The sequence below is a fragment of the Coregonus lavaretus genome (assembly GCF_964263955.1).
Source record: "Coregonus lavaretus genome assembly, chromosome: 5".
Classification (NCBI taxonomy): Eukaryota; Metazoa; Chordata; class Actinopteri; order Salmoniformes; family Salmonidae; genus Coregonus; species Coregonus lavaretus.
The window spans coordinates 76,436,278-76,462,769 of NC_139992.1; the positions used below are offsets into that span (position 1 = coordinate 76,436,278).

General features: G+C 46.9%; 1 pseudogene across 1 annotated transcript in view; it reads right to left on the bottom strand.

Moving 5' to 3' along the window:
* LOC311129351 overlaps positions 1-23,624 on the bottom strand; it is a 42,200-nt pseudogene extending 18,576 nt beyond the window's left edge. Inside the window, exons 1-5 of the transcript XR_014615331.1 lie at positions 23,485-23,624; positions 1,565-1,638; positions 1,421-1,474; positions 1,150-1,190; positions 617-668 (exon numbers count right to left, since the gene is read on the bottom strand). The product of XR_014615331.1 is annotated as an uncharacterized misc_RNA (transcript). The remainder of the gene's footprint in view (positions 1-616; positions 669-1,149; positions 1,191-1,420; positions 1,475-1,564; positions 1,639-23,484) is intronic.
* Positions 23,625-26,492: the final 2,868 nt, after the last annotated feature.

The following is a 26,492-nucleotide window of genomic DNA, read 5'->3' on the forward strand; positions in this document are numbered from 1 at the left end:
TCTCTCTCTCTCTCTCTCTCTCTCTCGCTCTCTCTCTCAATTCAATTTCAATTTCAATTTAATTCAATTCAATTTAAGGGCTTTATTGGCATGGGAAACGTGTGTTAACATTGCCAAAGCAAGTTACAGAGAGCTCTCTCTCTCTCTCTCTCTCTCTCTCTCTCTCTCTCTCTCTCTCTCCTTCTCACTCCAGCCCTGGCCCAGAACCACACTCACTGCAGGGAGCCCCTCTCACTCTTCTCCCTCCCTCTTCCTACCACACCTTCCAACTAACTATTTCTCTCCTCTCCTTCTTATGTTGTTCATTCAACCTCAAATAAGGGATGTAGCCAACTTACTCAGTTACAAAGTCCTGTTACTAGTTACCCCCCAAAATACTTTGGCTTTATTTTTTTTTACTGTGCAGCAGGATGAACATAAAGGACGGTTGGAGGGAGCAGAAAGGAATGGTGGAGGGAGGAAGGGTGGAGGGAGGAAGGGTGGAGGGAAGGAGGGAGGAAAGAGAAAGGGCGGATGGAAGTAAGGAAACATTTAGTTCAGGTCATGAGAGAGAGACATTCTGAAATGTTGTAAACATTTTCCGAAAGGTTTGTAGAATGTTGCTGGGCTTCCCTACCTTGTCAGCATCCTCATCGTCACTGCTGAGCTTCAAGTCATCAGCGAGCATGCTGGGAAAAATGAGAAAAACATACGTAAAGAGAAAGATTAAAGTAAAGTAAAGGTACTCTAAAGTAAAGTAAAAGTTAAGTGAAGTATGAAGTATACAAAGTATACAGTCTAGTTTTGAGGGGGTAATGAGGTACATGTCACCTCTGACTGAGAGAGAGGATATAAAGGGTTAATAAGCTAGGAGACTCTTTGTTCTGCTACTGGAAAAGTTCACACAAATGTCAGGTCACCTTTGACCTGGTGTCCTGGTGTTTTTACGTCATGTTTGCAGCACAACTAAAACTGACAGATTAGTACTACTGCCTCTGTGTGTGTTCATGTGTGTGTGTGTGTGTGTGTGTGTGTGTGTGTGTGTGTGTGTGTGTGTGTGTGTGTGTGTGTGTGTGCGTACGTGCGTGCGTGTGTGTGGATCACAGCCCCGGCTCATGGCCCCACTGTTCGGTGACCTTAGGTAGATCGTGTTTCTCATGTCCCACTTACAATTTTTGAGGCGCCAGGTGAGGGTGGGTCATCCCCCTGAGCTGCCAGAGAGAGAGAGAGGGAGTGAGGACACACACACACACACATTGGCATGACAAACATATTCATTTAATTCTTATAATATAATCCTGAGCAGCCTGACAGAGAAAGGTTCCAGACACACACACACACACACACACACACACACACACACACACACACACACACACACACACACACACACATACACACACACACACACACACACACACTCACGCACAAATACACACACCCTAGACTGTGAATACATACGTTGCTTGTGCTGAGTAGTGTGCTGCTTTGCTTCCTAGAGAGAGAGAGAGAGAGAGAGAGAGAGATATTGATGAAGTTTAACCCCCCCCCCCACACACACACACACACACACACACAGGCCTACTTTAGGGTTGTAGAGGAAGCTCTGGGCCTGGCCACCTCCTGAGGGTTGCTGGGACAGCCAGGGTGGTTAATGTCCTGGGGGTAGGAAGGTTAGAGGTCAGAGGTCACAGAGATTGGATAGACTTTACTAACATTACTGACAAGCATCTGCACACGCACGCACACACACACACACTATAAGAATTTAGTTTTCTGTGGTTGACTCATGGTACAGGCTTAAGTGCCCTATGAGGATATTTTTGCCAAAAGAAGGTGTATGGCACTAGAGGGAGTGATGTGCTATTTATCATGACTCAGGACTCACTCTGAAACAGGGGCTCAGATGACTCTCTACATCCCTGCTTACAGTGGTGTAAAGTACTTAAGTAAAAGTACTTTACTTTACTATTCATATTTTTGACAACTTTTACTTCTACTTCACTACATTCCTAAAGAAAATAATGTACTTTTTACTCCATAAATTTTTCCTGACACCCAAAAGTACTCGATACATTTTGAATTCTTAGCAGGACAGGAAAATGGTCCAATTCACACACTCATCCAGAGAACACCCCTGGTCATCCCTACTGCCTCTGATCTGGCGGAATCACTAAACATGAATGCTTCGTTTGTAAATGATGTCTGAGTGTTGGAGAGTGCCCCTTGCTAATCGTACATTTTCAAAACAACAAAATGGTGCCGTCTGGTTTGCTTAATATAAGGAATTTGAAATGATTTATACTTTTACTGTTGATACTTTAGTATATTTTAGCGATTACATTTACTTTTGATACTTAAGTATATTTAAAACCAAATACTTTTAGACTTTTACTTAAGTAGTATTTTACTGGGTACTTTGACTTTTACTTGAGTCATTTTCTATTAAGGTATCTTTACTTTTACTCAAGTATGACAATTGGCTACTTTTTCCACCATTGCCTATTTCTAGCCTGGAACACATCACTATGGGATTCAGTTCATTGCTGTGACTATCATTGGCTAAGCTAAAGAACATGCAGATCTAACTCTAACCATTGACCATTGAAAGACATTAGGGTGAGGGATGGTGATGGGGGATGTAGGGTGTCTGTGATAAATTGTCCATGATCTGTGTGTATGTCTATGTGTGTGTGTGTGTGTGTGTGTCTGCATGTTTGTGTGTGTCGGTGTGTGAATTCAGAGGTGTCATGATACAGCGTATACACATTGTGAAACAGGTTCTTCCTCTATTGTGGCTGTGATGTGTTTTGAGTGACAACCTGTCTTTTGTTCCTACCGCTTTGTGTATAATGTACATCCACTTCTGTGTATTTTGTGCATATTTGTAGCTGTCTTTGTGATCTCTCTTTTGTTAGTGTCCTTGTGTGTGTGTGTGTGTGTGTGTGCGTGCGTGCGTACTTGCTTGCGTGTGTGTTTGCAAGTGATGTCCCTGAAGCATTGGTCTACCAGAGGGAGGACAAGGGTTTTGATGATCGAGGTGATAATTGTCAGGGCGATTATGAGACAGTGCCCAGTGAACTATCCTATCTGTTATCTGTTATCTGCTATTTCTGAGTACAGGAGCCCAGCTCTGAATAGGAAGCCAGAAAGAGAGAGAGAGAGAGAGAGATCTTTGTGCCAATCCTCATCGCATACAAGTTATTAGATTTGTAGCCATGTAACCATGAAGTGCTTTGAAAGGCTGGTCATGGCTCACACCATCATCCTATAAACCCTAGACCCACTCCTATTTGCATGCCGCCCCAACAGATCCACAGATGACGCAATCTCTATTGCACTCAACACTGCCCTTTCCCACCTGGACAAAAGGAACACCTATGTGAGAATGCTGTTCATTGATTACAGCTCAGCGTTCAACACCATGGTGCCCTCAAAACTCATCACTAAGCTAAGGACCCTGGGACTAAACACCTCCCTCTGCAACTGGATCCTGGACTTCCTGATGGGCCGCCCCCAGGTGGTAAGGGTAGACAACAACACATCTGCCACGTTGATCCTCAACACGGGGGCCTCTCAGCGGTGCGTGCTTAGTCCCCTCCTGTACTCCCTGTTCACCCATGACTGCGTAGCCAAGCACGACTCCAACACCATCATTAAGTTTGCAGACAACACAACGGTGGTAGGCCTGATCACAGACAACGATGAGACAGACTATAGGGAGGAGGTCAGAGACCTGGAAGTGTGGTGCCAGGACAACAACCTCTCCCTCAACGTGAGACCTAGGATCAAGGTTATCCTACCAACGGGACATTAAAAACTATGGCTGAACGAGTTGTGGCTGAACGACGACATAGATAACATACAGCTGGCGAGATATACTCTACATCGGCAGGATAGAACGGCTGACTCCGGTAAGACAAGGGGTGGCGGTCTGTGTATATTTGTAAACAACAGTTCGTGCATAAAATCGAATACTAAGGAAGTCTCAAGGTTTTGCTCGCCTGAGGTAGAGTATCTCATGATAAGCTGTAGCCCACACTATTTACCAAGAGAGTTTTCATCTATATTTTTCGTAGCTGTCTATTTACCACCACAAAACGATGCTGGCACTAAGATTGCACTCAATGAGCTGTATAAGACCATAAGCAAACAGGAAAACGCTCATCCAGAGGCAATGCAGGGAAACTTAAATCCATTCTACCTAATTTCTACCAGCATGTTAAATGTGCAACCAGAGGAAAAAACTCAAGGCCACCTTTACTCCACACACAGAGACATGTACAAAGCACTCCCTCGCCCTCCATTTGGCAACTCTGACCATAACTCTATCCTCCTGATTCCTGCTTATAAGCAAAAACTAAAGCAGGAAGTACCAGTGACTCGGTTAATAAGGAAGTGGTCAGATGACGCAGATGCTAAGCTACAGGACTGTTTTGCTAGCACAGACTGGAACATGTTCCGGGATTCTTCAGATAGCATTGAGGAGAGTACACCACATCAGTCACTGGCTTCATCAATAAGTCCATCGATGATGTTGTCTCCACAGTGACCATACGGACATACCCCAACCAGAAGCCATGGATTACATGCAACATCCACACTGAGCTAAAGGGTAGAGCTGCCGCTTTCAAGGAGAGGGACTCTAACCTGGACGCTTTTAAGGAATCCCGCTATGCCCTCCTACAAACCATCAAACAGGCAAAGAGTCAATACAGGACTAAGATTGAATCGTACTACACCGGCTCCAACGCTCGTCGGACATGGCAGGGTTTGCAAACTATTACAGACTACAAAGGGAAGCACAGCCACGAGCTGCCCAGTGACACAAGCCTACCAGGCGAGCTAAATCACTTCTATGCTCGCTTCGAGGCAAGCAACACTGAAGCATGCATGAGAGCATCAGCTGCTCCGGATGACTATGTGATCACGCGCTCCGTAGCCGATGTGAGTAAGACTTTTAAGCAGGTCAACATTCACAAGGCCGTAGGGCCAGACGGATTACCAGGACGTGTACTCCGAGCATGCGCTGACCAACTGGCAAGTGTCTTCACTGACATTTTCAACAAGTCCCTGACTGAGTCTGTAATACCAACATGTTTCAAGCAGACCACCATAGTCCCTGTGCCCAAGAACACTAAGGTGACCTGCCTAAATGACTACCGATCCGTAGCACTCACGTCTGTAGCCATGAAGTGCTTTGAAAGGCTGGTCATGGCTCACATCAACACCATTATCCCAGAAACCCTAGACCCATTCCAATTTGCATACCGCCCCAACAGATTCACAGATGATGCAATCTCTATTGCACTCCACACTGCCCTTTCTCACCTGGACAAGAGGAACACCTACGTGAGAATGCTATTCATTGACAACGGCTCAGCGTTCAACACCATGGTGCCTCAAAACTGGATCCTGGATCCTGGACTTCCTGATGGGCCGCCCCCAGGTGGTAAGGGTAGGCAACAACACATCTGCCACGTTGATCCTCAACACGGGGGCCTCTCAGCAGTGCGTGCTTAGTCCCCTCCTGTACTCCCTGTTCACCCATGACTGCGTGGCCAGGCACGACTCCAACACCATCATTAAGTTTGCAGACGACACAACAGTGGTAGGCCTGATCACCGACAACGATGAGACATCCTATAGGGAGGAGGTCAGAGACCTGGCCATGTGGTGCCAGGATAACAATCTCTCCCTCAACGTGATCAAGACAAAGGAGATGATTGTGGACTACAGGAGAAAAAAGAGGACTCAGCACGCCCCCATTCTCATCGACGGGGCTGTAGTGGGTAGTGTGTACTGCCCAGTACATCACTGGGGCCAAGCTTCCTGCCATCCAGGACCTCTATACCAGGCGGTGTCAGAGGAAGGCCCTAAAAATAGCCAAAGACTCCAGCCACCCTAGTCATAGACTGTTCGGTCTGCTACCGCACAGCAAGCGGTACCGGAGTGCCAAGTCTAGTGCCAATCCCTCCCTTTTTTTTACGCTACTGCTACTCGCTGTTTATTATCTATTATCTATGCATAGTCACTTTACCCCTACCTACATGTACATATTGCCTCAATTACCTCGACTAACCTTTACCCCCGCACATTGACTCGGTACCAGTACCCCCTGTATATAGCCTCGTTATTGTTATTTTATTGTTGCTCTTTTATTTTTGTGTGTGTGTGTGTGTGTGTGTGTGTATGTGTGTGTGTGTGTGTGTGTGTGTGTGTGTGTGTGTGTGTGTGTGTGTGTGTGTGTGTGTGTGTGTGTGTGTGTGTGTGTGTGTGTGTGTGTGTGTGTGTGTGTGTGTGTGTGAGAGTGTGAGTGTGTCTAGTCCATGCCGACTTTTGTATCGCTTTGAACAGGAAGCAGGCTCTGGAAAAGGTCAGGCCTTATCTGTTCTGATGGCTGTGTGGGTGTGCGTGTGTGCGTGTGTGTGTGAATGTGTGTCAGTGGAAGCTCCTCAGAGGAGGAAGGGGAGGACCATCCTACTCAGTGAATTTCAGAAAAATACAAATAGTGAAACGTTTAAAAAAGTTATCCTTTTTAGATAAAACTATACTAAATATATTCACATCATCAAATAACTGATTAAAACAAACCGTTTTGAAATGAAGATCTACAGCACTCTCAACAGCCTCAAAAGCATTCTCTGGGGTAGCACCATGGTGTAGCTGGAGGACAGCTAGTTTCCGTCCTCCTCTGGGTACATTGACTTCAATAGAAAACCTAGGAGGCTCATGGTTCTCACCCCCTTCCATAGATTTACGCAGTAATTATGACGACTTTCGGAGGATGTCCTCAACCTATCAGAGCTCTTGCAACATGAACTGACATGTTGTCCTCCCAATCAAAGGATCAGAGAATGAATCTAGTACTGAAAGCATAAGATACAGCTAGCTAGCACTGCAGTGCATAAAATGTGGTGAGTAGTTGACTCAAAGAGAAAGACAATAGTTGAACAGATTTGAACACATTTCTTCAAAAATTAAATGGAAACAAACGGAACGAAAAAGGGATAGACCTACCTGAATTTTCCCAATAGAAACTCTTGTTTTGTTTGGAACATTTTGCAACTGTTTGGAGTAATGATTACACCCTAGATCACCTAGATGCAGGCAAGAGAGTGCAAGGCGGTACTGAATGTTTCAATGTCTGTCACCTTGATTACTCCAATTTGTCTCGCGACCTGTGCACCTGCGTTATAAACATACATTCGTAGGCTAGGTTGTAGCAACCCTAATGATGGGTATAGGGAACATTTGTAGTAGCCTAAATCTATCGATGTTACATTGAGCTGGGTGAACGGAATAGGAATTACAGTCATCCAATATGCTGTAATAGAAAGAAGGCCATGTCCATTAAAAAAAATCCTACCTAATCTTAAACGGCACCAACCGCCACTGGTGTGTGTGAATGTGTGTGTGTGTGTGACAGAGAGAGAGAGAGAGAGAGAGAGAGAGAGAGAGAGAGAGAGAGAGAGAGTTGAAACAGATGGACATGTGTGATAGTGTTACAGGAGGGGGTCGCAGTTCCGGAGCGATCCACTAGGTGTCCTCCTCCGACAACCTTAGGCACCTTCTCACTCACAGTCTGGACTAATCATGATCCTATTGGTGTCACCTGTGTCTACCTGTTCACCTGTGTATTTATGCCCTCACTTCCCTGTGTTCCCTTGCTCAGTTTTCTCTGCTAGTGTCTCTATGCTCAGCAGTACTAATCAGTGTCTGTACAGGTACTTGAGAAGTGTTCTCCCTGTTTCTTTATTATTTCAGTTACTATTTCGTATTTTGGCTGTCTGTTTTGGAGATTTATTTGCTCCACCTTTCTGTTATCGTGTTAAGTCCGTTGTTTTGTATCCTGGCTTCGGGACCACCATTAAAGATCCTTGTTTCACCATCTCTGCCTACTGCCTACTGTCTATCCTGCACCGCACCAGGGTCACACCTCACACCAACCCTTACATGATAGAACAGTAGAGTCTGCAAGAGCTCGCTCTTGAAGAGAGTAAGGAGAGTCTGCTCTGAGAAGCATGTATCCTTTCATTCAATTTAGTCTAACACACACACACACACACACATACAGCATTCACTTCTCTCACTCTTTTCCTCTCCCCTCTCTTCTTCATAAACACAACATTTTCCCCATAAACCCAGAGGGCAAGTATTCCCTCTCTCTACTCCTCCTTTCTCTCCTCTCCTCCCTCTCAGTAACCAAGGACACTGATTCATCCCTTACTCCCCTCTCACAACAAGAAGCCTTCCCAGGTGAGCAGTGTGCCGCTATCTCTCCACTCCCTTCCCCCCTCTTTCTCTGCTCCCTCTCCTCCTCCCTCTTCTTCTGCTATTTCTCCTCTCTCCTTCCCCACTCTCCCTCTCTCCTTCCTCTCTGTCTGCTCTCCCTCTATTTCTCTCCATCCCTTCTCTCCATTTCTCTTTCCTGTGCTAGTCTTTTGGCTAGGAAAATGTAGACTGGGAACAGCACAGTGGGACAGTATTTCAGTAGGCAGGCTACAGTCAAACATGCTCTGTTCAGCTTCAGCTACCAACAGCAACATAGATTTCCCCCAAAGGCCTGCTACTAGTAGCCTCAGGGCAACCACCACTAAGAGAGGAGAAAGTGTAACGTGTACCAACACACACATTTGTTACAGCCCAGCACTACACACCTGATTAGCTAGTGCAGAGCAGTGTAGATCAGTGCAGTAGTTATGGTCCTGTAGGCCAGGTAGGAGTATAAAGTCAACCATCTCTAACTCCTAGAATATCCTTGACAGAAAAACGGTTTGAGAAAAGTCATAGAGACAGAAACATCAACACAGTAAGATAAAACAGGTGTTGTGGAGGTCTATACAGTGGTGGTCTTCCAGTAACCAATGAGAATGCCTTGACAGATATAGGTTGCGAAACCCAACCAGGGCATGTGAGCCTACATCAACAAGATTATTCACTGAGACTTGCTTGTCTGTTTGTTGTGTTTGGCCAAAGTAAAGTAAGCTAATCTGCAGTGAGCATGGTGTGTGTCTGGGGGTATTGCACCACCATTACTGTAGCCTTCTGCTGATCCTAGTGTTAACTCATTTGTTCCCACATTTTTCCAGATATGCCCACTATGCACATCTTATACAATTAGTAACCCCTATAAGCCATATTGATTTTTGAAAAAGAATATTGAAAGGTATGTGAAAAAGTATGTTTTATACATACAGTGCTCTGCCTATAATAAAATTAACAGACATTTACCCCTATTCCCAAGCTTCAATATCTATATACCTCAGCCCACTTATCCACACATCTAAACCCAATTACCCACACACCCCAGCCCTGTTACCCCAATGTGCTAAACCTAACACCCACATGCCAATATCCTAATATTAATGCAATCAAGTCCTGATACACCCATATCCTAGCCCTATAAGCCCTATTTATTACCCATAGACTCCAGTTCCTTTGCCAAAACACCTCAGCCCTGTTACTTGCCTATCTCAGCCCTGTTACCCACTTTGCCAAGGCCTGTATTCCACCAAGTCATCAACATTTACATATATCCAGCTATCCACTGCACACTCCAACCCTGCATATCTTAGTCCTGTGACCTCTGACCTGTATACTCTAACCATTTCATAGATAAACTCATAGTACAGTGGTATAACACATGTTCCCCAGCCTCATTCACTGTTTTTCTACAAGAAACGTGTTACCAGAAAGGGCAATAGAAGTCCATTCAGACCCATGACCTGTATGAGCCTGGTACATCTCTACACCCCATTACATAAACCAGGTAAATTCATGGGCATTAAGCTTGATACTCATATAAAACAAGTCTACCCCAGTGCTCAACATACTTGGTCTATCCCTGCACTTCAGCCCAAATTTACCCATACGAACCAGGTTAACACCGGAGGCTATATCCAATACTCTGATAAAACAGGACTACCGTTGTAACTATACTGAACAGAAATATAAACACAACATGTAAAGTCTTTGTCCCATGTTTCATGTTTCATGAGCTGAAATAAAAGATCCCTGAAATGTTCCATACGCACAAAAAGCTTATTTCTCTCATATTTTGTGCACAAATTTGTTTACATTCCTCCCTGTTAGTGAGCATTTCTCCTTTGTCAAGATAATCCATCCACCTGACAGGTGTGGAATATCAAGAATCTGATTAAACAGCATGATCATTACACAGGTGCACCTTGTGCTGGGGACAATAAAAGGCCACTCTAAAATGTGCAGTTTTGTCACACAACACAATGCCATAGATGTCTCAAGTTTTGAGGGAGCATGCAATTGGCATGCTGACTGCAGGAATGTCCACCAGATCTGTTGCCAGAGAATATTCATTTCTCTACCATAATCCGCCTCCAACGTCGTTTTAGAAAATTTGACAGCACGTCTAACCGGCCTCACAACCGCAGACCACGTGTAACCACGCCAGCCCAGGACCTCCACATCCGGCTTCTTCACCTGCGGGATCGTCTGAGACCAGCCACCCGGACAGCTGATGAAACTGTGTGTTTGCATTACCGAAGAATTTCTGCACAAATTGTCAGAAACCGTCTCAGGGAAGCTCATCTGCATGCTCGTCGTTCTCACCAGGGACTTGACCTGACTGCAGTTCGCCGTTGTAACCGACTTCAGTGGGCAAATGCAAATTTTCGATGGCCGCTGGCACGCTGGAGAAGTGTGCTCTTCAAGGATGAATCCCGGTTTCAACTGTACCGGGCAGATGGCAGACAGATTGTATGGCGTCGTGTGGGCGAGCGGTTTGCTGATGTCAACGTTGTGAACAGATTACCCCATGGTGGTGTTGGGGTTATGGTATGGGCAGGCATAAGCTACGGACAACGAACACAATTGCATTTTATCGACGGCAATTTCAATTCACAGAGATACCGTGACCGTGACCTGAGGCCCATTGTCGTGCCATTCATCCGCCGCCATCACCTCACGTTTCAGCATGATAATGCATGGCCCCATGTCACAAGAACATGTCTCCCATTGAGCATGTTTGGGATGCTCTGGATCGATGTGTACAACAGCGTGTTCCAGTTCCCGCCAATATCCAGCAACTTCGCACAGCCATTGAAGAGGAGTGGGACAACATTCCACAGACCTTAATCAACAGCCTAATCAACTCCATGCGAAGGAGATGTGTCGCGTTGCATGAGGCAAATGGTGGTCACACCAGATACTGACTGGTTTTCTGATCCACGCCCATGCCTTTTAAAAAAAGATATATGTGACAAACAGATGCATATCTGTACTCCCAGTCATGTGAAATCCATAGATTAGGGCTTAATGAATTTATTTCAATTGACTGATTCCCTTATATGAACTGTAACTCAGTAAAATCTTTGAAATTGTTGCATGTTTTGTTTATATTTTTGTTCAGTGTATTTAGCAAAACTCACATAAACCAGGTTTACCCTTGTGCAAGAGAAACTTAACCAAACTATTGAAGTTAAATATTTGTTATGTTGTTACCAGTTGCTGTGTGTGCCGTTTAAGATGAGGGAGGACAATAAAAAATGTTATGAGCATGGCCTTATTTATATTACAGCATATTGGATGACTGTCATTCATATTTCATTTACCCAGCACAATGTAACATAAATAGGTTTAGGCTACTACATGACACTCAAATTTTCCCTATACGCATCATGAGGTTGCTACAACCTAGCCTATGAATGAAAGTTTACAACATAGGTGCACAGGTCAAGAGAAATTTGAGTAATCAAGGTGACAGACATTGACACATTCAATACCGCCTTGCACACTCTTGCCTGCATCTAGCTAGCTGATCTAGGGTGTAATCACTAGTCCAACAGTTGCAAACGAGAGTTTCTATTGGACAAATACAGGTATGTTTATCCCCGTTTCGTTCAACAGAATCAGCTGAATGAATACACCCCTGATCACACGCAAACACAGTTCACTTTCATAGCAGCCACATACATACAGCATGATTCCTTTGATCGTTGTAGAAGTACTTCTCGCAACTACGCGCTCTCCTCCTCTCACCTTTTCCCTTTGCTTGTGGACTTCAGTGCACAACACATCAGCTGTCTGTGACCAGGCAAAAAAACCTTTCCAAGCCAAATCTTCATATCATAACCGCTAACCGCTACACACAGCCTACATCGCTGTCACCATATTATAATGTCATAGTCAATATAGCTACTAGAACTAACGCGTTAGTAAACCCGCTACAATCATGCAGTACAGTGTACAGCAAGCAGTTTAGCAGTTACACCGGCGGGCCCCGGTGGCAATACATTCGTAAAACCAAAAGCTTACCTTGACTTGGAAGAGTTCCAGTGTTGTATGGCCATAGCCAGCTAGCTAACATAGCATCCCTCTCTGTTTGAGTCGGGTGTTTGAGTAGGCTAAACTAGCTAGCTGCAAGTGAAAGTGAAACATGAAAAAATATATATATATAGATAGCTCTCTCTCTCTCTGTCTCTCACTTCTCCTTCATTTTTGAAGAAATTAATTTGTTCAAAATTGTTCAACTATTGTCTTTCTCTCTCTTTGAGTCAACTACTCACCACATTTTGCTAGTTAGCTGTGGCTTATGCTTTCAGTACTATATCTCCGAGACAGAGAGAGAGAGAGAGAGAGAGAGAGAGAGAGAGAGAGAGAGAGAGAGAGAGAGAGAGAGCATCCACCGCCTCCTAATCGTAATAGAGATGATTCAGTGGATCTAAAAAGGCGTCAGGAGTCAGGACTGCATGTATGAAATGGACACACTCACACACGGTTGAGGGGAGGTTGATGTTGGTTGGTGAATCATATCTAAACAATCACAGCTGTTGATGATGGCAGGGATGCTCATATTCTCCCACACTCCCCCCACTCTCCCCCCTTTCTCTCTCTCCCCCATCCTACCTTCCTCTGTCCTTCTTCTCTCTATCTCTAGTCCCCTTTTACTGTCCCTCTTTCTACTCATTATCTTTCTTCCTAAAATACTGGTGGTTGTTGTTGGACCAGGTATCTCTTGAAAAATAGATTTGATCTCAATAAGAAAAACCTGTATAAATAAAGGCAAAAATAAATATATATATATATATATATATATCCTTGGATATGCTGCAATAATTGGCTGTTGAGACTGTTCTTTTTCTCACTCTGCGTGTGCGAGTGCGCGTGTGCATGAGTCACTCCACTCCACTGTCTGACTGCGTGTGTCACGACTTCCTCCGAAGCTGCCTCCCCTCCTTGTTCGGGCAGGCTTCGGCATTTGTCGTCACCGGCCTTCTAGCCACTGCCGCTCCATATCTCATCATTCCATTTGTCTTGTCTTGTCAATTACACACACCTGGCTCATATTCCCCTCATTAGTACGTGTTTAAGTGTTCCCTCTGCCCCCTTGTCCTTGTGGGTGATTGTTCATTGTGAGGATTAGTAGCTCGGTTGAGCTCAGTATTTTGTATTGAGTATTTTTGGGGGGTATTTTTCCCCGTGTGCATGTTTGTTCCAGTGCGCCTGTTTTGTGCACTGCACTGGTTACGCTGGATTATGGAATAAACTCTGTATACTGTGATTTACCCTCCTGCGCCTGACTCCTTCAAATCACGCATCACAGAATCACCCACCTGCTGTGGAGTCAGCAGGAGAGGAGCGCATGCCTGGAGTCATGGCACGGGTCCAGGAGCATTCAACAATGCTAGCCAGCTGGGAGAAGCGATGGATCAGGTTCTCCAGGTCGTCCAACACCTGGAGAAGAGAGGACCCGATCTGTCGAGACCAGCTGGGCAACCGGATCAGCCACCCACACCCCAGCACCCATAGGGATCCATATATCCCGACCACGGGAGCTCAACGGGACAGCTGCTCTCTGCCAGGGATTCCTCCTCCAACTGGAGCTCTACTTCTCCAGCATCGGGCCGGCCCCTTCGGAGCGGGAGAAGGTGTCCGGCCTCGTCTCCTGCCTCTTGGGGAAAGCCCTGGAGTGGGCCAACGCGGTCTGGAACGAAGGAGGAGCCGCGTTGGACAACCACCCAAAGGTCGAGAGGCGGGCGAGTGGCTGGTCCACCTGAGGCAGGGGACGAGGACTGTGCAGGACTTCGCCTTGGAGTTTCGGACTCTAGCAGCTGGGTCCGGGTGGAACGACCGGGCCCTTACCGACCACTTCCGGTGCCATCTACGGGAGGACGTCCAAAGCGAGCTAACCTCCCGGGACACCATGTTGTCCTTCACGCAACTGGTGGACATGGCCATCCGTTTGGACAACCTGCTGGCGGCCAGAGGACGTCCTGGAGGGGGTCTGCCCGTTCCAACCTTGGCCGACTCGGATCACGAGCTGATGGAGCTGGGTGGAGCCGCGATCCGAGAGAGAGGAGGACGACAGCGCCAGTGTCACTCTGGTGGCATGAAGGGACATTACACCGCACGATGTCGTCAGCGTTCTTTTGGGTCTGGAGGAGGCAGGCAGGGCAGTCTCACAGCACCCCAGGTATCGAACACCCACAATTGTTCAGAGCCCTCTGCTGCGCACTGTACCCTACCATCCACTTTCCTGATCACATTGTAGTTCCCCAGTGTGAGGCGCTAGTCGATTCAGGCGCAGCTGGGAACTTTATGGACAGGGCATTCTCACACAGTCTAGGCATTTCATTGGTTACCCTATCCAATCCACTCACCATCAGAGCACTTGACAGTCGACCATTAGGGTCCAGGTTTGTTAGGGAAGTTATCACACCAATCACTATGGTTACCCACGAGACTCATTGCGAGCAAGTCACGTTTTTTATCATTGAGTCTCCTGCTTTCCCTGTGGTACTAGGTATCCCTTGGTTAGCACTCCACAACCCCACATTCTCATTTACATTTACATTTTAGTCATTTAGCAGACGCTCTTATCCAGAGCGACTTACAGTTAGTGAGTGCATACATTATTATTATTTTATTATTTATTTTTTTCATACTGGCCCCCCGTGGGAATCGAACCCACAACCCTGGCGTTGCAAACGCCATGCTCTACCAACTGAGCTACATCCCTGCCAGCCATTCCCTCCCATACCCTGGACGACGCTGGGCCAATTGTGCGCCGCCCTATGGGTCTCCCGGTCGCGGCCGGCTACGACAGAGCCTGGATTCGAACCAGGATCTCTTGTGGCACAGCTAGCACTGCGATGCAGTGCCTTAGACCACTGTGCCACTTGGGAGGCCATGGCCGCAGAGGGTTCTCACAGGGTGGTCGCGAGAGTGTCAGGGTAGGTGTCTCGGTCTTTCCGTTGGTGCAACCACGGTGGAAAGTCCAGACAGTACCTCCACCTTGCCCATTCCCCCCGAATACCTCGATTTGGCACACGCATTTTCCAAAACGCAGGCGACCAAGTTACCACCTCATCGGGCGGGGGATTGCGCGATAAAACTCTGGGTAGACGCTGTGCCTCCCAGGAGTCATGTGTATCCCCTGTCACAGGCTGAAATGGAGGCTATGGAAACATACGTCACCGAGTCCCTGTGCCAGGGGTTTATAAGTCCCTCCACTTCACCCGCCTCCTCAAGTTTCTTTTTTGTGAAGAAGAAAGATGGCGGTCTGCGCCCTTGCATTGATTATCGATCACTTAACAAGGAGACGATACGATTTAGTTATCCTCTCCCCCTCATTCCTTCAGTGATCGAGTCAATGCATGGGGTGCGCTTCTTCACAAAATTAGATCTCCGGAGTGCGTACAACCTGGTGCGTGTCTGAGAGGGGGATGAGTGGAAGTCAGCATTCAGCACAACCACGGGGCATTATGAATACCTGGTGATGCCCTACGGTTTGATGAATGCTCCATCCGTCTTCCGATCCTTTGTGAACGAGGTGTTTCGGGACATGCTTGGTCGCGATGTAGTGGTCTACTTCGATGACATTCTGGTGTATTCTACTACGCGCGCCAAGCATGTGTCCCTGGTTCGCAAAGTGCTGGCCCGACTGTTGGAAAATGACCTTTATGGCAAGGCAGAAAAGTGTCTGTTTTTCCAGCAGTCCGTCTCCTTCCTCGGATACTGCATTAAATCAAATCAAATCAAATCGTATTGGTCACATGCGCCGAATACAACAGGTGCAGACATCACATGCCCTTAACCAACAGTGCATTTATTTTTAACAAAAAAGTAAAAATAAAACAACAACAAAAAAAGTGTTGAGAAAAAAAAGAGCAGAAGTAAAATAAAATAACAGTAGGGAGGCTATATATACAGGGGGGTACCGTTGCAGAGTCAATGTGCGGGGGCACCAGCTAGTTGAGGTAATATGTACATGTGGGTAGAGTTAAAGTGACTATGCATAAATAATTAACAGAGTAGCAGCAGCGTGAAAAGGATGGGGTGGGGGGGCAGTGCAAATAGTCCGGGTAGCCATGATTAGCTGTTCAGGAGTCTTATGGCTTGGGGGTAGAAGCTGTTGAGAAGTCTTTTGGACCTAGACTTGGCACTCCGGTACCGCTTGCCGTGCGGTAGCAGAGAGAACAGTCTATGACTAGGGTGGCTGGAGTCTTTTACAATTTTGAGGGCCTTCCTCTGACACCGCCTGGTATAGAGGTCCTGGATGGCAGGAAGCTTGGCCCCAGTGATGTACTGGGCCGTACGCACTACCCTCTGTAGTGCCTTGCGGTCGGAGGCCAAGCAGTTGCCATACCAGGCGGTGATGCAACCAGTCAGGATGCTCTCGATGGTGCAGCTGTAGAATTTTTTGAGGAGCTGAGGACCCATGCCAAATCTATTCAGTCTCCTGAGGGGGAATAGGCTTTGTCGTGCCCTCTTCACGACTGTCTTGGTGTGTTTGGACCATGATAGTTCGTTGGTGATGTGGACACCAAGGAACTTGAAGCTCTCAACCTGTTCCACTACAGCCCCGTCGATGAGAATGGGGGCGTGCTCAGTCCTCTTTTTTTTCCTGTAGTCCACAATCATCTCCTTTGTCTTGGTCACGTTGAGGGAGAGGTTGTTGTCCTGGCATCACACTGCCAGGTCTCTGACCTCCTCCCTATAGGCTGTCTCATCGTTGTCGGTGATCAGGCCTACCACTGTTGTGTCGTCGGCAAACTTAATGATGGTGTTGGAGTCGTGCCTGGCCATGCAGTCATGGGTGAACAGAGAGTACAGGAGGGGACTGAGCACGCACCCCTGAGGGGCCCCCGTGTTGAGGATCAGTGTGGCAGATGTGTTGTTACCTACCCTTACCACCTGGGGGCGGCCCGTCAGGAAGTCCAGGATCCAGTTGCAGAGGGAGGTGTTTAGTCCCAGGATCCTTAGCTTAGTGATGAGCTTAGAGGGCACTATGGTGTTGAATGCTGAGCTGTAGTCAATGAATAGCATTCTCACGTAGGTGTTCCTCTTGTCCAGGTGGGAAAGGGCAGTGTGGAGTGCAATAGAGATTGCATCATCTGTGGATCTGTTGGGGCGGTATGCAAATTGGAGTGGGTCTAGGGTTTCTGGGATAATGCTGTTGATGTGAGCCATGACCAGCCTTTCAAAGCACTTCATGGCTACAGACGTCAGTGCTACGGGTCGGTAGTCATTTAGGCAGGTTATCTTAGAGTCCTTGGGCACGGGGACTATGGTGGTCTGCTTGAAACATGTTGGTATTACAGACTCAGTCAGGGACATGTTGAAGATGTCAGTGAAGACACTTGCCAGTTGGTCAGCACATGCTCGGAGTACACGTCCTGGTAATCCGTCTGGCCCTGCGGCCTTGTGAATGTTGACCTGCTTAAAAGTCTTACTCACATCGGCTACGGAGAGCGTGATCACATAGTCATCCGGAACAGCTGGTGCTCTCATGCATGCTTCAGTGTTGCTTGCCTCGAAGCGAGCATAGAAGTGGTTTAGCTCGTCTGGTAGGCTTGTGTCACTGGGCAGCTCACGGCTGTGCTTCCCTTTGTAGTCTGTAATAGTTTTCAAGCCCTGCCACATCCGACGAGCGTCAGAGCCAGTGTAGTACGATTCAATCTTAGTCCTGTATTGACTCTTTGCCTGTTTGATGGTTCGTCGGAGGGCATAGCGGGATTTCTTATAAGCGTCCGGGTTAGAGTCCCGTTCCTTGAAAGCGGCAGCTCTACCCTTTAGCTCAGTGCGGATGTTTCCTGTAATCCATGGCTTCTGGTTGGGGTATGTACGTACGGTCACTGTGGGGACGACATCATCGATGCACTTATTGATGAAGCCAGTGACTGATGTGGTGTACTCCTCAATGCTGTCTGAAGAATCCCGGAACATGTTCCAGTCTGTGCTAGCAAAACAGTCCTGTAGCTTAGCATCTGCGTCATCTGACCACTTTTTTATTAACCGAGTATCTGGTGCTTCCTGCTTTAGTTTTTGCTAATAAGCAGGAATCAGGAGGATAGAGTTATGGTCAGATTTGCCAAATGGAGGGCGAGGGAGAGCTTTGTATGTGTCTCTGTGTGTGGAGTAAAGGTGGTCTAGAGTTTTTTTTCCTCTGATTGCACATTTAACATGCTGGTAGAAATTAGGTAGAACGGATTTAAGTTTCCCTGCATTAAAGTCCCCGGCCACTAGGAGCGCTGCATCTGGATGAGCGTTTTCCTGTTGATTTATGGCCTTGTACAACTAATTCAGTGCAATCTTAATGCCAGCATTGGTTTGTGGTGGTAAATAGACAGCTATGAAAAATATAGATGAAAACTCTCTTGGTAAATAGTGTGGTCTACAGCTTATCATAAGATACTCTACCTCAGGCGAGCAAAACCTCGAGACTTCCTTAGTATTTGCTTTTGTACACCAGCTGTTGTTTACAAATATACACAGACCGCCACCCCTTGTCTTACCGGAGTCAGCCGTTCTATCCTGCCGATGTAGCGTATAGCCCGCTAGCTGTATGTTATCAATGTCGTCGTTCAGCCACGACTCGGTGAAACATAAGATATTACAGTTTTTAATGTCCCGTTGGTAGGATAACCGTAATCTTAAATCATCCAATTTATTTTCAAAGGATTGAACGTTGGCTAATAGGATTGATGGAAGAGGCAGTTTACTCGCTCGCCGTCGGATCCTTACAAGGCACCCCGATCTACGTCCACGATTTTCAAGCCCTGCCACATCCGACGAGCGTCAGAGCCAGTGTAGTACGATTCAATCTTAGTCCTGTATTGACTCTTTGCCTGTTTGATGGTTCGTCGGAGGGCATAGCGGGATTTCTTATAAGCGTCCGGGTTAGAGTCCCGTTCCTTGAAAGCGGCAGCTCTACCCTTTAGCTCAGTGCGGATGTTTCCTGTAATCCATGGCTTCTGGTTGGGGTATGTACGTACGGTCACTGTGGGGACGACATCATCGATGCACTTATTGATGAAGCCAGTGACTGATGTGGTGTACTCCTCAATGCTGTCTGAAGAATCCCGGAACATGTTCCAGTCTGTGCTAGCAAAACAGTCCTGTAGCTTAGCATCTGCGTCATCTGACCACTTTTTTATTAACCGAGTATCTGGTGCTTCCTGCTTTAGTTTTTGCTAATAAGCAGGAATCAGGAGGATAGAGTTATGGTCAGATTTGCCAAATGGAGGGCGAGGGAGAGCTTTGTATGTGTCTCTGTGTGTGGAGTAAAGGTGGTCTAGAGTTTTTTTTCCTCTGATTGCACATTTAACATGCTGGTAGAAATTAGGTAGAACGGATTTAAGTTTCCCTGCATTAAAGTCCCCGGCCTCTAGGAGCGCTGCATCTGGATGAGCGTTTTCCTGTTGATTTATGGCCTTGTACAACTAATTCAGTGCAATCTTAATGCCAGCATTGGTTTGTGGTGGTAAATAGACAGCTATGAAAAATATAGATGAAAACTCTCTTGGTAAATAGTGTGGTCTACAGCTTATCATAAGATACTCTACCTCAGGCGAGCAAAACCTCGAGACTTCCTTAGTATTTGCTTTTGTACACCAGCTGTTGTTTACAAATATACACAGACTGCCACCCCTTGTCTTACCGGAGTCAGCCGTTCTATCCTGCCGATGTAGCGTATAGCCCGCTAGCTGTATGTTATCAATGTCGTCGTTCAGCCACGACTCGGTGAAACATAAGATATTACAGTTTTTAATGTCCCGTTGGTAGGATAACCGTAATCTTAAATCATCCAATTTATTTTCAAAGGATTGAACGTTGGCTAATAGGATTGATGGAAGAGGCAGTTTACTCGCTCGCCGTCGGATCCTTACAAGGCACCCCGATCTACGTCCACGATATCTCCGTCTCAGGTGGGGAGATGGAGGGAGATTGCATTTCAGCCGTGCGTAATTGGCCGACTCCAACCACGGTTAAGGAGGTGCAGCGCTTTATTGGCGTCGCCAACTACTATCGGAGGTTTATCCAGGGCTTTGGCAAGGTCGCAGCTCCCATTACGTCTCTGTTGAAGGGTGGGCCGTCCCGGCTCCACTGGTCTGATGAGGCTGACAGGGCCTTCAGTAACCTGAGGGGTCTGCTCACCTCAGCCCCGGTACTGGCGCACCCCGATCCATCACTACCGTTCGTAGTGGAGGTGGATGCGTCCGAGGTAGGGATAGGCGCTGTCCTATCTCAACGCTCGGGCACGCCACCCAACCTCCGCCCCTGTGCCTTCTTTACATTTTACATTACATTTTAGTCATTTAGCAGACGCTCTTATCCAGAGCGACATACATTATTTTTTTTATTTTTTTCATACTGGCCCCCCGTGGGAATCGAACCCACAACCCTGGCATTGCAAACGCCATGCTCTACTAACTGAGCTACAACCCTGCCGGCCATTCCCTCCCCTACCTTGGACGACGCTGGGCTAATTGTGCGCCGCCCCATGGGTCTCCCGGTTGCGGCCGGCTACGACAGAGCCTGGATTCGAACCAGGATCTCTAGTGGCACAGCTAGCACTGCGATGCAGTGCCTTAGACCACTGCGCTTCTCTAAGAAGCTCAGCCCGGTGGAGCAGAACTATAACGTTGGTGATCGGGAGCTGTTGGCTGTTGTCCGAGCCCTGACCGTGTGGAGGCATTGGCTCGAAGGGGCGAAACACCCTTTCCTCGTCTGGACGGACCACCGTAACCTGGAGTACATCCGGGCAGCGAGGAGGCTGAATCCTCACCAGGCCAGGTGGGACCTATTCTTCATCCGGTTTGATTTCACACTATCATACATCCCGGGTACGAAGAACGTGAAGGCAGACACATTGTCACGGCTGTATGACACAGAGGAGAGGCTGGTAGTATGGGCGATGGACGCGGATATAGAGCAGGCGTTACGCACAGAGCCATCTCAACCTCAGTGTCCATCTGGGCTGCAGTACGTGCCTGCTCTTATCCGTGACCGTCTGATCTACTGGTCACACACGTCACCCTCCTCTGGTCACCCAGGTATCGATCGTACAGTGCGTTGCCTGACCGGAAAGTACTGGTGGCCTACCTTGGCTAAGGACGTGAGGGTGTATGTCTCCTCCTGCTCGGTGTGCGCCCAGAGTAAGGCACCTAGGCACCTCCCAGCGGGTAAGTTACAACCTTTACCAGTTCCACAACGACCATGGTCTCAGCTGAGTGTTGATTTCCTTACCGATCTTCCCCTCTCCCAAGGTAACACCACCATCCTGGTCGTTGTGGACCACTTTTCCAAGGCCTGCCACCTCCTTCCTCTGCCCGGTCTCCCCACGGCCCTGCAAACTGCGGAGGTCCTGTTTACACACGTCTTCCGGCACTATGGGACGCTGCCCACGTCCACCTCCAACGCGCCGTGCATCATCAGAAGGCCAACGCTGACCGCCACCGCAGTGAGGCCCCGGTCTTCGTACCGGGTGATCGGGTCTGGCTCTCGACCCAGAATCTGCCTGTCCGCCTGCCCTGCCAGAAGCTGAGCCCGCGGTTTGTGGGGCCATTCAAAGTCCTGAGGAGAATCAACGAGGTTACCTATAGGTTATTACTCCCCCATGATTACCGTATTAACCCCTCGTTTCATGTGTCTCTCCTCAGGCCGGTGGTGGCTGTTCCGCTCCAGGAGACTGAGGTGCGGGAGGTCCCTCCGCCTCCTCTGGACATCGAGGGGGGCCCGGCGTACTCCGTCCGTTCCATCCTGGATTCGAGGCGTCGGGTGGGGGGCCTTCAGTACCTCGTGGAGTGGGAGGGGTACGATCCGGAAGAACAGTGCTGGGACCCGGCGAGGGATATCCTCGATCCCTCCCTGTTGCGGGATTTCCACCGTCGCCATCCGGGTCGCCCTGCTCCGCATCCTCCTGGCTGCTGGAACTGCGCGTCCAGGGGGGGGGGGGGGTACTGTCACGACTTCCTCCGAAGCTGCCTCCCCTCCTTGTTCGGTCAGGCTTTGGCGTTCGTTGTCACTGGCCTTCTAGCCACTGCCGCTCCATATCTCATCATTCCATTTGTCTTGTCTTGTCAATTACACACACCTGGTTCATATTCTCCTCATTAGTACGTGTTTAAGTGTTCCCTCTGCCCCTTTGTCCTTGTGGGTGATTGTTCATTGTGAGGATTAGTAGCTCGGTTGAGCTCAGTATTTTGTATTGCTGGGGTATTTTTCCCTGTGCGCCTGTTTTGCGCACTGGACTGGTTACGCTGGATTATGGAGTAAACTCTGTATACTGTGGTTTACCCTCCTGCGCCTGACTCAAATCACACATCACAGCGTGATCAAGCACTGGCATGGAGGTGTGTGTGTGTGTGTGTGTGTGTGTGTGTGTGTGTGTGTGTGTGTGTGTGTGTGTGTGTGTGTGTGTGTGTGTGTGTGTGTGTGAGAGAGAGAGAGAGGGAGAGAGTGTGTGTGTGGAGGTGCACCTCTGTCATTGTGTTCAATGTGTAGCTGTAGAATGTGTGCATAATATGCTAAATGATTTTCACACATCTATTAACACATCAGCAGGGTACAGTAATGGTAGCGTAATCCCCCAGACACACACCACGGTCTCCAGCGGCCCAAACCAACCTCAACCCATCACAACACCTGCAAACAAACAGCATACAGGCCAACTATTCTACAACCATCTGTTACCTATACAGCGCACATAGACCGATGTGATCTCATATTCAATATGATGAACTTGTAGTACAGTTGGATTTGAATGTCTTCATAGTTCTCTTACCGTTTCTATATTTAGAACAGTGCATGCTTCAATCTAAACTGAAAACAGAAGGTTGCGTTTGGCCTGTCAAACGACGGAAATGGGTTTAACTGTCTCTAACCACAAGACTCCTCAACTGCTTTTACATCTCATCGTGACTATTCAAACCATAGACTGTATAAATCAATATAACATTTCAAACCATATCAATTGTTGTTTTGAATTTGCAATAAATCCTTAACTAGCTTTGTTGCATTATTCCATATAATTCATTTCGGTTTCACTTTACAGTAAATTGAAATGAGAACGGAAATACAATAGCCTACAGACGAAAAATAAAGTTCAATTATTATTTTTTTTACAAAAGAGTATACTATATTTCAAGTAAAACAAAGAAAAACTAAAACCTAAAACAAATGTTATTTCTTGACTATCGTATAAACTTGATTGAATAGATAGCCTAATGTATCTCTTCTCACCTGAAAAGCGCATCGAAGCAGTGACCAGACGTTGGAAAGTTTTTCCTTGTCGCGGAGGACTGTAGGCATGTTTGGTCACTGGTCATCTCCTCGGTCCATCTCACAGAAGACGCACCGTGCGAGCACAAATCGGTACAAATGCCAAACATCCCGTTCTACCGTCTGAGAGCGAGAAGCGTCACCAGCTCAACTGGAGAGTCACGGAGTCGGTGTCGTCTTGGGAGCGAGCGTGTGATGTGCGTGGGCGTACCGGCGGATTCGAATGACAGAGCCGACGTGACGCATCGGTTATAGGTTCAGACACGAAGTTCAAACATCGGCGGGGAGCGCAGCTATCTATATAAGACACTACACACCTATACACACTCACACCAATGACCCACACGCACAAACGGAAACAATGTGGCACACGCTCCTTCCAGCGCGTTTTTGAACGGAAGCACAGTGCATCGCACAATCTCACCATGCACCCAGTGTACAATCTCTGAAAAGTGAAGGGGTTCACTTGCTGTTGAATTATTGTTGTTTCACCCTCTCCGCATCCTACCAGTGAATGCCTTTGTGATCTATCATTACCGCTAATGCACTCTGCTGTGGTCTGGACTGGGACGCAGCGGGTCTGTGTTGTGTAGAGTTTGTGTTGTCCTAATGAAATATGACTCATGTTCCTGCCCCAGATGCCGCCGGCGGAGAGCGCGCGTGAGAGAGAGAGAGCGAGAGCGAGAGAGCGATATGGAGGAGCGGGTTTAAATGGAGATGGATTAACAACCCTTGTGAAAAAATCAATTGAATTGTACATGTGATCACATGTGTTTCACATGTGAGAGTTCCACATGTGACAGTTAGATTTGAAAGTGCAAAATCGATTTTCACATGTAAAAGTTTTTCACATGTGAAAATGCAATTTCGCATGTGATAGGTTTTCACGTGAAAGTCTTTCATAAGAGTATGGGGTGGGGCGGGGGCTGCAAGGAAATAGAGGAGATATGAGACTGAGGAAGGAGAGAGAGAGAGAAAAATGGGAAATGTGATTATTTTTCACAATAGTTTTATCTCTCAGGAGAAGTGGAGGGCATAAACCAGTTAGTTTCTGGCAGATCAAGCGATTGAGTATCTCAGCAGCTTTACTAACTTTTAAAAGGTGAAATACAGTAGTTAGTCTACATGTGCTATTTTCTCATTGAGCCCAAACCTCTTGCAGGAGAGGAGACCCTGGAGAAAAACGTTTGGGTGTTTCTGATGTTGGTACAATGGTAGAAATATCGATCACATTCTAGTTTTGGGCATGGTACCGCTATATTTGGTTCAATATTAGAGATTAGAATTTAGGCAACATGCAATATCATGGACATAAACTGGCTGAATCAATACTGTTTCCATTTTTATTGGATTTGCACGCAAAAAATCACATTTAATTTACGTTAGTTGACAATTTATCAAACATCAATCAAACTGATAGCCATTGATGACACACATAGCAGACGCTCCAAAGCCATTATTGCGCAATCAGAGCGCACTGCCTGGCCTGCGCTTGTCCAGGACAAAAACAAACAGTAGGATAGTGTAACGCACCACCTATCAACGTTTTTAAGCATAACCATATTGACAAAATTAATTTGGTTTGTTTTTCAGCCATGCAGCGAAAATCTCGGAGGAAGGAAGAACAGGTAGGCTAGCCTAAACAATGCTGTAAGGAGCTAGGCTATAATATAGGCCAATAAGATAATCAGATGATACAATTCGATACTAATTTCCTGCTAGGTTAAAATGGCTTTTAGAAATATGATTGGAATTAGTAAAATACAGTATATTATGGGCATTTTTAAGCCATGACTATAGATATTTGTGAGAGGGATTCCTGTAATATAGCCTACAACTTGCCCTAATGCAGGGCAAAGTGATGGACACTGAACAGCCACCTGTAAGTCTGAACAAGTTAAAGTATGACTCATTACATTCAAAGTAAAAGTAATAACTACTACAACATGCATTGTAAAATAGTTTGTTGGTAGACTATATTGATAAACACCAGGACATTGTAGGCCTACTGACATTTCATTTGATTGTCACTTCAATGAGAGAATGGAGAATAAGTGCAATTACATATAGCTAAATAAAGTATTTTATTTTAGGACCATGTTACCATGTTAGGACAATAGACAGAACAATGTCTGAACTTGATATCTATTAGAGCAGCACAGTGCACAGCCAGGCTGAGTAAAACCTTCAGTATCTGCAACCAAGGACAGAAAGCTATTAACTACTGAACAGTGTCTGTCTCGACAGGTGTCTAAGGTTGTGTGGGTTAAAGACGCCCCCCTGGCCAAGGCAGTGGGGAGGACAGAGCAGGCTGCTTCTGATGCTACTCCAACGGCTGAAAAGAAATCAAGGTTTGAGCGTCTGAAGGAAAGGATGGAAGAAGAGAGGAAAGTTGAGCATGAGCATTTGATGAGAAAAATTCAGGAGTTGGAGATTATTAGAGATGCCCCCCTGGCCAAGGCAGTGGTGAGGAGAGAGCAGGCTGCTTCTGATGTTACTCCAACGGCTGAAAAAAAGTCAAGGTTTGAGCGTCTGAAGGAAAAGTTGGAAGGAGAGAGGAGAGCTGAGCATGAGCACCTGATAAAAAACATTCAGGAGTTGGAGATGAGCGTAAAGTGGGAGCAGAATAAATATGCAGTCCAAGAGAAAGCTCTAAAGGAGATGGCCAGAGGGAATGAGAGGGCAGAGGCAGAAAAAGCTGCCCTCCAGGAGATAATTCAGAGACTGGTGAAGAAACAGGTGCGGACAGAGGAAGCCTGGGGGAAAAAGCAGGAAGACTGGACCAAGGCCAAAGCCATGTTTTCAGACCAGTGGTCAAAACTGGAGAAGCTTTGGAAGAGGGAGAAATCTGCTCTAATAGATAATGCAGAGAGCTTTAAAAAGATCATCAAGGATCTCCAGTGTGCCTCGAAAACAACAGAGGCAGAGATCAAGATGGCAGAGACAGAGAAAACTGCACTCCAGGAGAT